Source organism: Octopus sinensis, linkage group LG18 (genome assembly GCF_006345805.1).
Source record: "Octopus sinensis linkage group LG18, ASM634580v1, whole genome shotgun sequence".
Taxonomy (NCBI): Eukaryota; Metazoa; Mollusca; class Cephalopoda; order Octopoda; family Octopodidae; genus Octopus; species Octopus sinensis.
In genome coordinates this window covers 43109294-43121678 of record NC_043014.1, presented here as the reverse complement: position 1 = coordinate 43121678, position 12385 = coordinate 43109294, and positions in this window count along the sequence as shown.

Genomic DNA, 12385 nt, shown 5'->3' with positions numbered 1-12385 from the left:
GTGATATATATATATATATATATATATATATATATATATATATTATATACATACATATATTTATGTTTGCATGTGCATACTTTCAGACATATATATATATATATATATATATACATAGCAGTTCAGCCAAAGAGACCGATATGATAAATACTAGGCATAAAAAATAAGTCTTGGGGTCAATTAAGTTCAACTAAAATCCATCAAGGTGGTGCTCCAGCAGGGCTGTGGCTGCAGTCAAATGACTGAAACAAATAAAAGAATAAAAAAAAAGGTGTCACAGAGTGGGACTGAACCCAAAACCACGAAGTTGGGAAGCAAACCTCTTACCACACAGCCATGCCAGCCAGCATTAAACCTTATGGGTGGCCAAAACTTTGCATATAGAACCTGGGGTAATATTCTGAGGCAGTTTTTTTGAAAATAAGAGTCTTCTATGGCATATTATTTATCAACCCTGGAAGGGGAGGCGCAATGGCCCAGTGATTAGGGTAGCGGACTAACGGTCATAGGATCACGGTTTCGATTCCCAGACCAGGCGTTGTGAGTGTTTATTGAGCGAAAACACCTAAAGCTCCACGAGCCTCCGGCAGGGGATGGTGGTGATCCCTGCTATACTCTTTCACCACAACTTTCTCTCACTCTTACTTCCTGTTTCTGTTGTACTGTATTCCAAGGGCCGGCTTGTCACTCTCTGTGTCACGCTGAATATCCCCGAGAACTACGTTAAGGGTACACGTGTCTGTGGAGCGCTCAGCCACTTACACGTTAATTTCACGAGCAGGCTGTTCCGTTGATTCGGATCAACCGGAACCCTCGTCGTCGTAACCAACGGAGTGCTTCCTGAAAAGATAAAAAAAGCTAAGTCGAATTTGCTATTGATTTAAATTCCAAAAGCAGAAAGCCGTCACAAACACCACAAGGCATTTTATCTCACCCTCTGAGAAGCCTTTGCCAAATTTAGTGCCATAAACCAAATATATTCTGTCAGTTGTAGGTGAGCACAACCAAACTTGTATTTATAAATGGTTCAAAGAGGCATGTGGCACTAACGCAATGGTAAATTATCTGCTCTCTGCCAAAACATTTATTTTCTCACGTTGCCACTCTCTATCATCTCTGTCTCATTATTTCTCTATTCCTCTCTCTCTCTCTCTCTCTCTCTTTCTCTCAACTTGTCTTTCTCTGTCTTTCTTTGTGTGTCTTTCTCCATCTCTGTCTGTCTGTCTGTTTGTCTGTCTCTCTATTGACTTTCTCTCTTAGTTTATTTGCCTGTCTTCTCTCTCTCTCTCTTTCCATCTCTCTGACTGTCTGTCTGTCTCTCGCTCTCCCTCTCTCTCTCTCTCTCCCTCCGTTTATCTGTATTTCTCTATCGTTTTCTCTCTACTTATCTTTGTCTGATTGTTTGTCTGTCTGTCTATCTCTCTCTCTCTCTCCCTTTTGCCTCGTTTTATTATGGTCTGTCTCTGTCATGTACATGTATCTCTCTCTCTCTCTCTCTCTGTCTCTGTCTCTGTCTCTCTGTGTCTATCTCTGTCTCTGTCTCTGTCTCTCTCTCTCTCTGTCTCTGTCTCTGTCTCTCTCTCTCTCTCTCTCTCTCTCTCTCCCTTCATTCTTTACTTTCTTCTTTTACCAAATCTTGCCAATCACCTGCTCTCTGCAACAATATCCATTTTTCTTACTTAGTCACCATTCATCATCTCTCCCCAATCTCCCCCATCTCTCTCCCCCCTCTCTCTGTCTTTTAAAACTCTCTCTTCGTCTCTCTCTATGCTTCTCAGTCACTGTCTGTCTGTTAGTCTCTCTCTCTCTCTTTCTCTCTCTCTTACATCACCTGTCTCTAAAACCATTTTCTTACATTGCCACCATCTATCAACTCTGCCTGCCTGACTGCCTGTCTGTCTGTCTGCCTGTCTGTCTGTCTGTCCCTGTCTCTATATCACTCCCTGTGCCCCCCCACTCTCTCTCTCTTTCTCTCTCTCACTCAAGCCACCTGTCCAATTATGTGGTCTTTGCCACTACATCAATATTGTCACATCGTCAACATCTATCATTTTTGTCTGTCTGTATGTCTGATCTGCCAGTCTGTCTGTTTGCTATGTCTGTCTGTCACTCTTCCCCTCTCTCTCTCTCTGTCTCTTACATCGATATGTTTTGTCATTTACTTTCTCCCCCCCCACACACACAATAATTTTCTCATTGTCACCATCTATCATTTTTGTCTATTACTATGTCTGTCTGTCTGTATGTCCACCATCTGTCTGTATGTCTGTGCCATTCTCTATCTTTCAAACCTTTAATTCCTCCCTCTTCATTATCACATCCCTCTCATTCTTCCCTCTTCCTTTTCCCATCTTTCTCTCTTGCTCCTTTCTCTCTTAGCTCTATTTCCCTTTCTCCCCCTCTATGTCTTACACACACACACACACACACACACACACATATGATGGTAATATCAACAAAAATGTACACCATCTACTTAGAGGTAGATATTATTAAATAAGCACAATATATGTTATTTTGTGCCACTATTAGTTTCATGTGCTGAAAACAGGCCAAACATTGTTTTATAAAACACATGGTGTTCCAGCACAATCATCAGACACTGCCCAGGCAGTGTCTGATGATTGTACTGAGACACCAGACATGGTATAAAACAATGTTTGACATGTTCTCAGCACATGAAACTAATAGTAGCACAGTCTGCTTGTGAAATTAACGTGTAAGGAGCAGAAATGCCTACCCTTAATATAGATCTCATAGAAATTCCGCATGACATAGAACATGGCAAGGCTGGCCCTTTGAATTATACCATATTAATCACTTTTTGCCAAATTGCTCTTACTCAAAGACACAATGTGCTACCAGGATTTAAACTCATGGCTTTACAACTCTTTTACTTGTTTCAGTCATTTGACTCTGGCCATGTTGGAGCACTGCCTTTAGTTGAGCAAACTGACCCCCAGGACTCATTCTTTGTAAACCTAGTACTTATTACTTATTCTATCGGTCTCTTTTGCTGAACTGCTAAGTTACGGAGACGTAAACACACCAGCATCAGTTGTCAAGTGATGTTGGGGGGACAAACATAGACACACAAACATACACACACACACACACACACACACACACACACACACACACACACACACACACACACACACATATATATATATATATACTTATATACAGCAGGCTTCTTTAAGTTTCCGTCTACCAAATCCACTCACAAGGCTTTGATCAGATTGAGGCTATAGTAGAAGACACTTGCCCAAGGTGCCACGCAGTGGGACTGAACCCAAAACCATGTGGTTCGTAAGCAAGCTACTTACCACACAGCCACTCCTATGCCTACAAAGAAAAACAAAGAGCAATCAGTGAGATGAACACCTCTAACTACTAAGGCGCACACTTTCACTGTTTTATTCTCAGAATGACATTGCAGGGTAGGTGGAAAAAGTTGAATCTGGTCAGTTTGAACATAAAAGAGGTAGAATATTTTGCCCAGATATGGCCAGTTTAAATGGTCAAGGATTGAATTAGTAATATAAGTGTGTGTGTGTGTGTGTGTGTGTGGTTGTTGTCATCATTGTCATCGTTGTGGTTTGGCCTCAGGCCAACCCTCATTTAGCAAACCTACATTAAATAGGATTCCAGCCATGAAGGGCAAACCACATCTGTATTTTATGTTTCAAGCAATGTGTCTTACCACTTTTAATTCAATGATGTATAATTTGAAAGAAATTTGGCTGTTATTTCTAGCAAAGACAGGAAGCAAGAGGCTGCCTTGTTGGTTTGGATATGTGAATGTTTTTGTGTGTGTTGTAAGCTTGTGTGTGAGTGTGTTTGTGTGCTTGTGCATGTATGTAATATATGTGTGTGTGTGTGTGAGTGTAAGCGTTACTGGTTATTATCATGCGTGTGTACATATATACATATGTACATACACACACATACACATGCACAGACAAACCAACACACATATATCTGTGTGTATGTGTACGTATGCATGCATTTATCACGCATATAACACACACCATAGAACAACATATCCATAACGGCATAACTATACATATATCTTCACATGTGACATATTAGAGAGTATATATGTGTCCATATATCTACACACACACATACATTTCATCTTGCACGAATGCACATGATTACATATCTACAGTTATATATATATATATATATATATATATATATAGAGAGAGAGAGAGAGAGAGAGAGAGAGATAGATAGATACGTGTATATGCATGTGCATATGTATATATACACGCAGAGTTTTTATTGTATTTTAATATACATACTCAAAAATGTTATTTATTCAGTTAGTCTATATATTATATTAAGTTATATAGTTCTATACTCAGGTTTTGTACACGCTCGTATATATACCTTTGCTTGAAAATATATTTCAAGAAATAATTATATTAATCGTTCGAAATGTAGCATAAAATGTATTTATTGAGGTGCTCTGCAGCAGCAAGTCTGTATAAATATGGAAAATTTCAATTCCAATATCTTTTATACCATGTGATTTCACTCTCACAAAGTGTACATACATACATACAAACATACATATATACATATATACATCAGGTGAAAAAAATTCAAAGTTTCTTTTATGTTTTTTGGCCAATAACGCTTTTGGCTTCACTTCTGTGAAGGCAGCATATTTGCAGAAATGCAATTGTGTCCCAGTGTGATATATTTTATTGTAATATTATATGCCATGAAATAATTTTATTCAGTTAGCCAACGTAAAATATTAAGTTATAATAGTGTTAAGCTTGGTGTCTTGCTATATAAACGCATTCCTGATTATTTAGAGAAATCATCATCATCATCATCATCTTCGTTTAGCGTCCGCTTTCCATGCTAGCATGGGTTGGACGGTTCAACTGGGGTCAGGGAGGCCAGAAGGCTGCCACCAACCCAGTCTGATCTGCAATACCACATGTTTCTACGGCTAGATGCCCTTCCTCATCCTCCCTCCCCCTCATTACTACCCTTTCCTAACGCCAACCACTCCTGATGTGTGGGTGCTTTTTACGTGCCACCGATATATATATATATAATATCTTTTATTTGTTTCAGTCATTTGACTGTGGCCATGCTGGAACACTGCCTTTAGTCAAATGAATCGACCCCAAGACTTATTCTTCGTACGCCTAGTACTTATTCTATTGGTGTCTTTTGCAAAACTGCTTGGTTATGGGCATGTAAACATGCCAACATCGGTTGTCAAATGATGTTGGGGGGACAAACACAGACACACATATACACAACACACACCACACACACACAGATGTGTACGCATATATGTGTAGCTATGATTGTGTAAAAAAGTTCATTTCTCAGCCTTGTGGTTCCAGATTTGATTCAGAAGGCTCTTTCTGGATTCCACTATAGAAAAATTATGGTTGTCATCATCATCATCATTATCATCGTCCACACAGTATTAAGTATGATATAATAAATATGTTGTAACATATAGTATAGTGTGTGTGTATATACATACATACATACATATAATATATATATATATATAGGCGAGGAAAAATTATAAAAAGGCCGAATGCTAAATTGAAGGGAAATTTTAATAAAAGTGGGTGTATGGAAAATTAAAAAATTTTTTTTTAAATATTAACTCTAACCAGTTTTCATCGCAATGAAAATTTTCAAGAATTGAACTGTAAGGTGAAAAGAAAATTTTTTTTTTTTAAATTGAGGAGTGGGAAAAAAGAAATTTACATTGTTTTTTGCAAAAAAATAATGATAAACATATACAAAAATTAAAAAATATGGGTACTCGATACATTGTTAAGTCTTTATGTATCTTGAGTTCAATGATAGTCCTTGGAAAAATTACCTTGGGGGATTGAGATCCATGTGATTAAATCCATGTGCTGTTTGATTTAGGATGTTTGTTAAATGAACATCAAAACAGAAAATGGGGTAGGAGTTATCCAGTTCCTGTGAGTAAGGCGAGACAACTCTGTGGATTTTATGCTCTTCAATTGGGATTATCAATTTTTTGTCAGATAGGATGTTAAAAAAAAGAAGTATGATCATCGTGGAGTTTGCATATTAAGATGCGTCTTGAATTTTTCAATAAAAAGATTCTCCTTGTTAATTCTTTCTTGTGTAGTGATTCCGTCTTTACATTGGTAGAAGAAGAATATGTAAAATTTGGGATTTTTGTCTTTAGCGCACGAGACTATGTGGCTACTTAGTGGAATTTGACGGTATTCTGGGAGATTTATTTGTTCTTTATGGACTGCTACTCTTTTACATAAAGGGAGGCTCATTTGTCCAACATTATTATGTTGGCAACCATATATATATATTTATATACTGTGACACTCCATCGGTTACGAAGATGAGGGTTCCAGTTGATCTGATCAACGGAACAGCTTGCTGGTGAATTTAATGTGAAAATGGCCGAGTGCTCCACAGACACATATACACTTAATGTAGTTCTCGGGGAGATTCAGCATGACACAATGTGACAAGGTTGGCTCTTTTGAAATACAGGTACAACAGAAACAGGAAGAAAGAGTGAGAGAAAGTTGTGGTGAAAGAGTACAGCAGGGTTCGCCACCACCTCCTGCCTGAGCCTTGTGGAACTTTAGGTGTTTTTGTGTAATAAACACTCACAACGCCCAGTCTGGGAATCAAAACCATGATCCTACGACTACGAGTCTACTGCCCTAACCACTAGACCATTGTGCTTCCACTATATCATCATCATCATCATCATTGTTTAACGTCTGCTTTTCATGCTAGCATGGGTTGGACGATTTGTCTGAGGTCTGGCAAACCAGACTCCAATCTGATCTGGCAGAGTTTCTACAGCTGGATGCCCTTCCTAATGCCAACATATATATATATATATATTTATGAAAAAGAAAAATGAAAAGGCTACTTTTTTAAAATTAGGGACATTTAAATTTCTTTATGTAAATACATTAAAAAAATGTTTTTATTTTACATATTTCGGTTTTTGAAAAACCTTATCTAAAATGTGTACTAAAATAGAATATGTAGAGAAAAAGTTATTAATAAAATTATTGAAATAAACGTTCATAGTGTACTTCCTTTTTTCCTGCAAGAGCAGTAGTAACTTGCCATCACAGACAGTGCCACTGGTAATGCCACAAAAATTAAACGAAATTACCACGTGCTCTTGCAGGAAAAAAGAAAGTACACTATAAACGTTTATTTCAATAATTTTATTTATAACTTTTTTCTCTACATATTTCATTTTAGCACATATTTTTGATAAGGCTTTTCAAAACCCAAAACATGTAAAATAAAAACATTTTTAAAAATGTATTTATATAAAGAAATTCAAATGTACCTAATTTTAAAAAAAGTTGCTTTTTCGTTCTTCTTTTTCATAATTATCTACTTACTCGTGTGTTACCTCTACATTTGCTTAAAATATATATATATATGTGTGTGTGTGTGTGTGTGTGTATGTATGTATGTATACAACAGGCTTGTGATGTCTCAACTCATTTCTACAGCTGAGTGAACTGGAGCAACGTGAAATAAAGTGTCTTGCTCAAGAACACAACATGCAGCCCAATCCGGGATTCAAGCTCACAACCTCACGATCATAAGCTTAAAGTTCTAACCACATATTTCATTTTAGCACATATTTTTGATAAGGCTTTTCAAAACCCAAAACATGTAAAATAAAAACATTTTTAAAAATGTATTTATATAAAGAAATTCAAATGTACCTAATTTTAAAAAAAGTTGCTTTTTCGTTCTTCTTTTTCATAATTATCTACTTACTCGTGTGTTACCTCTACATGCTTAAAATATATATATATATGTGTGTGTTGTTGTGTGGTGTGTATGTATGTATGTATACAACAGGCTTGTGATGTCTCAACTCATTTCTACAGCTGAGTGAACTGGAGCAACGTGAATAAAGTGTCTTGCTCAAGAACACAACATGCAGCCCAATCCGGATTCAAGCTCACAACCTCACGATCATAAGCTTAAAGTTCTAACCACATATTTCATTTTAGCACATATTTTTGATAAGGCTTTTCAAAACCCAAAACATGTAAAATAAAAACATTTTTAAAAATGTATTTATATAAAGAATTCAATGTACCTAATTTTAAAAAAGTGCTTTTTCGTTCTTCTTTTTCATAATTATCTACTTACTCGTGTGTTACCTCTACATTTGCTTAAAATATATAATATAATATGTGTGTGTGTGTGTGTGTGTATGTATGTATTATAACAGGCTTGTGATGTCTCAACCTCATTTCTACAGCGCAGTGAAACTGGAGCAACGTGAAATAAAGTGTCTTCTCAAGAACACAACATGCAGCCCAATCCGGGATTCAAGCTCACAACTCACGATCATAAGCTTAAGTTCTAACCACTTGAGCTATGCGGCTTCACATACATACATACAGGTGAAATATAATTAATTTAATAAAATCAACAAATATATATATATATCATCATCATCATCATCATCATCATTTGGAGAACGGACACTAAATGATGATGATGATGATGATGATGATGATATATATATATATATATTTGTTGATTTTATTAAATTAATTATATTTCACCCTATATCTATCTATCTATCTATCTATCTATCTATATATATATATATATACATACATACATATATATATCTATATCTATATATATATACATACATACATACATACATACATACATACATATATATATACACACATGTATACATGTATATGTACATACATAGATATATGCATAAATATATATGCACATATATATGTATGCGTGTATGTATATATATGTGTGTGTATATATATATATATGTATGTATATATGTATGTATGTATTATCATAGCTTGGAACACATTGGCAACCGTGACATGCATGATATTGTTCTTGCCAATAACAGGATAAATTAGTCCAATATCTGTATAATGAAATTTTGGGTTTTAATCTTTGATCTGTCCATGAAGGTTTAAGGTCAGAGCTCACATTAAGGAGCAAAGGAGGTTTTAATACACAGACAATAATATTAAATTTGCAAATTGGTAAAGTGACATATCAAGTTGAAATTTTATCAGAAATCCTGTGAATTGAAATTACTTCGCAAAAACTAACAATGAAGTGGGAGGGGTGAGCTAGGTCAGTATGATGTGAGCCTAACATGCTGAACATAGCAGCCAAATCTACTTAAAACCAAATCGTAATATGTAGGGCTCAGCATGACTCTGTGCTTAGGAAATTTGCTTGACAACTACTTAGTTTGGGGTTCAGCCCCACCACCCTCACCCCTCTTTTATTCTCTTTTACTTGTTTCACTCATTTCACTGTGGCCATGCTGGAGCACCACCTTTAGTCGAGCAAATTGAACCCAAGACTTATTCTTTGTAAGCCTAGTACTTATTCTGTCGGTCTCTTTTGCCGAACCGCTAAGTTACGGGGATATAAACACACGTGCATCGGTTGTCAGGCAATGTTGGGTGTACAAACACTGACACACAAACATACACACACACTCACACACACATATATATAAATATATACGATGGGCTTCTTTCAGTTTCCATCTACCAATTCCACTCACAAGGCTTTGGGTGGCCCGAGGCTATAGTAGAAGACACCTGCCCAAGGTGCCACACAGTGGGACTGAACCAGGAACAATGTGGTTGGTAAGCAAGCTACTTACCACACAGCCACTCCTATGCCTGAAGACTTATGAATGGATTTGCTTGACAGAAACTGGAAGATACCAGTCATATATGAAGACATCAAGTATATCTACTACATATGTGGAAAATCAATGTGTGGTTGCTTGTGGTGTTGTTATCTAACTCTTCCTACATCGTTTTATTAATTTTGATGAAACTTGACACCCGAGTAGAACTCATGTATGGAAACCTCGTGACATACTTAGATTGTTGAAAAAATTGATAATACAGCCCCTGGAAAGGACCTTATATTTACCTCATAACAATTTTTTTAAAAAAGCACCCAAGGGAAATAACCCATACCACCTGCACAATATTTTTTTAAACATTCAAGGGAAATAACCCATTTCATTGTTTATGTTCGATTACTTTGGATATTGAAGAAGGATGTCTTTGCACAGCTACTTGCTCTGTTAAAAGTAACATTGAAATGTGCTTTAGGGTACATTCCAGCATCTCACTAGAATGACATACTGAATAGTATAGTCCCAGATTCACAATGTATGAGATGGAAAATGAGATGCTTACACACAATCAGCTAGAAACAACAGTCAAATGTCATTTGAAATCACACCCTGTTATTTTAAGAAAAAAAGCCAAGTTTCAGAATTTAGTCCTCAAGAAGACAGGTTTGGCATAACTGAAATGTCTTTGATCAAAGGTCACTCAGATCATCTTTGACAAGGGGATAAAGAACCTATCATTATGCTATAAATTTAAAAGCATGTCTTCTAAACCTTAAGAGGTTTTTAAGGTCTGATATTACCTCAAGAGTGTAGATGTCATTAGTAACTGGTTTTGAAAGTGTTTACAGTGAGTCCAGTGTAATCACCACTGATACCATACAGAAGTGATACAAATGTTCAATATATCACTACTTTGGAAAAAAAAGGCCTCCTGTATGGGTAAGTAGATAGATTTAAAAAGCTACAAGCTGGCTGCTGGTGTGGACGCTGTGAAGATATGTGTTAATGATAGTGTGTGATCTGAAAAGCAATGCTTTTCAAACAGGAATAAAATAAATGTTATTTTATTGAATGTTATAGGTGTTTTATTGTTTTCCCCAATAAAAATCTTTATTGTTCTATCAGAACCTGAAACAGACCAAACACATTTTGGCTACAATATATCAAGAATTTGGACAAAGTTCAAGATATGAGGAAACACATCTAGTATGCGAATTTTAAACATTTTTCTTATTTTTATCAGTTCCATTATGCTTTTATTAGCTTCACGGGTGCAGACATGGCTATGTAGATAAGAAGTTTGTTTCCCAACTGCATGGCTTCAGGTTCAATCCCACTATGTGGTATCTTGGGAAAGTGATGCCTACTATAGCTCTTGGCTGATTAAAACCCTTGTGAGGGGATGTGGTAGATGGAAACTGAAAGAAGCTTGTCACATATGTATGTACATACATACATTGCATCTATCTATCCATCCATCCATCCATCCACCCATCCGTCCGTCAGTCCGTCCATCCATCCATCCATGGTTTTTTTTCAGATCCCTTTTGATCGGAATTCACCCCGCCTTTTATTTTCTTTTCACAATCCAGTTTGATCGGAGTTCCCCCCCTTTTTTCCCCTTCTCTTCTTCCCAAAAAGAGAACCTCTACTTTGTATTTTGTCCCTTCTGTGTTTAGCCTTGCGTGGCCAATAAAGAAATCTATCTATCTATCTATCTATCTATACATACATACATACATACATACATACATAACTGCAGATACACACACATATTCTTTTATTCTTTTATTTGTTTCAGTCATTTGATTGCGGTTATGATGGAGCACCACCTTAAGGGGTTTTAGTCGAACAAATCACCCCTAGTACTTATTTTATTGCTCACTTTTGCCAAACTGCTTACTTACGGGGACATAAACATACCAACATCAGTTGTCAAGTGATGGTGGGGGACAAAATACAGACACAAATACACAAACACCACACACACAACACACACACACACACACTTACAGATGATGGACTTCTTCAGTTCCATCAACCAAATCAACTCACAAGGCTTTGGTCAGCTCAAGGCTATAGCATAAGACACTATTGAAGGTGCCATGCAGTGGGACTGAAACTCAGAACAATGCAGTTGGGAAGCAGCTTCTTACCCTCAGCAAGCCTGCTGCTGATGTGCAATGTTGGTGTGCATCTTTGACAAAGTGTACGCATCTTCAGAGAAAAAGAGGCATCAGATGTGGGCACAAGAGGCAAGAGAGACGACTGCAGTGGTTTGGTCTGTGATAGGCATGGACAAGGACAGCTGTGTAAAGAAGTGCTGATCTCTAACTGTGAATGGATCCTGTGGTAGAGGGTAGTAGCCCAGGAAGACATGGGATGAGGTGGTGAAGCATGGTCTTCAAATTTGGGATCCACAGAGAGGCAATGACTAGTGACCGAGCCCTTTAGTGATATATGCTGTGCTTGAGAAGACCCAGTAAGCCAAGTGAAAATTGTAGTCATGGCTGATGCTGGCTTCATGTAACGGGCACCTGTGCCAGTGGCACGTAAAAAAAAGTACCTTTCTGGCTTGGGCCTCACAGAGGCAAAGTGATTCTGGACACACATACACACTCACACACACACACACACACACACACAACACACACACACTCACACACACATACACACTCACACACA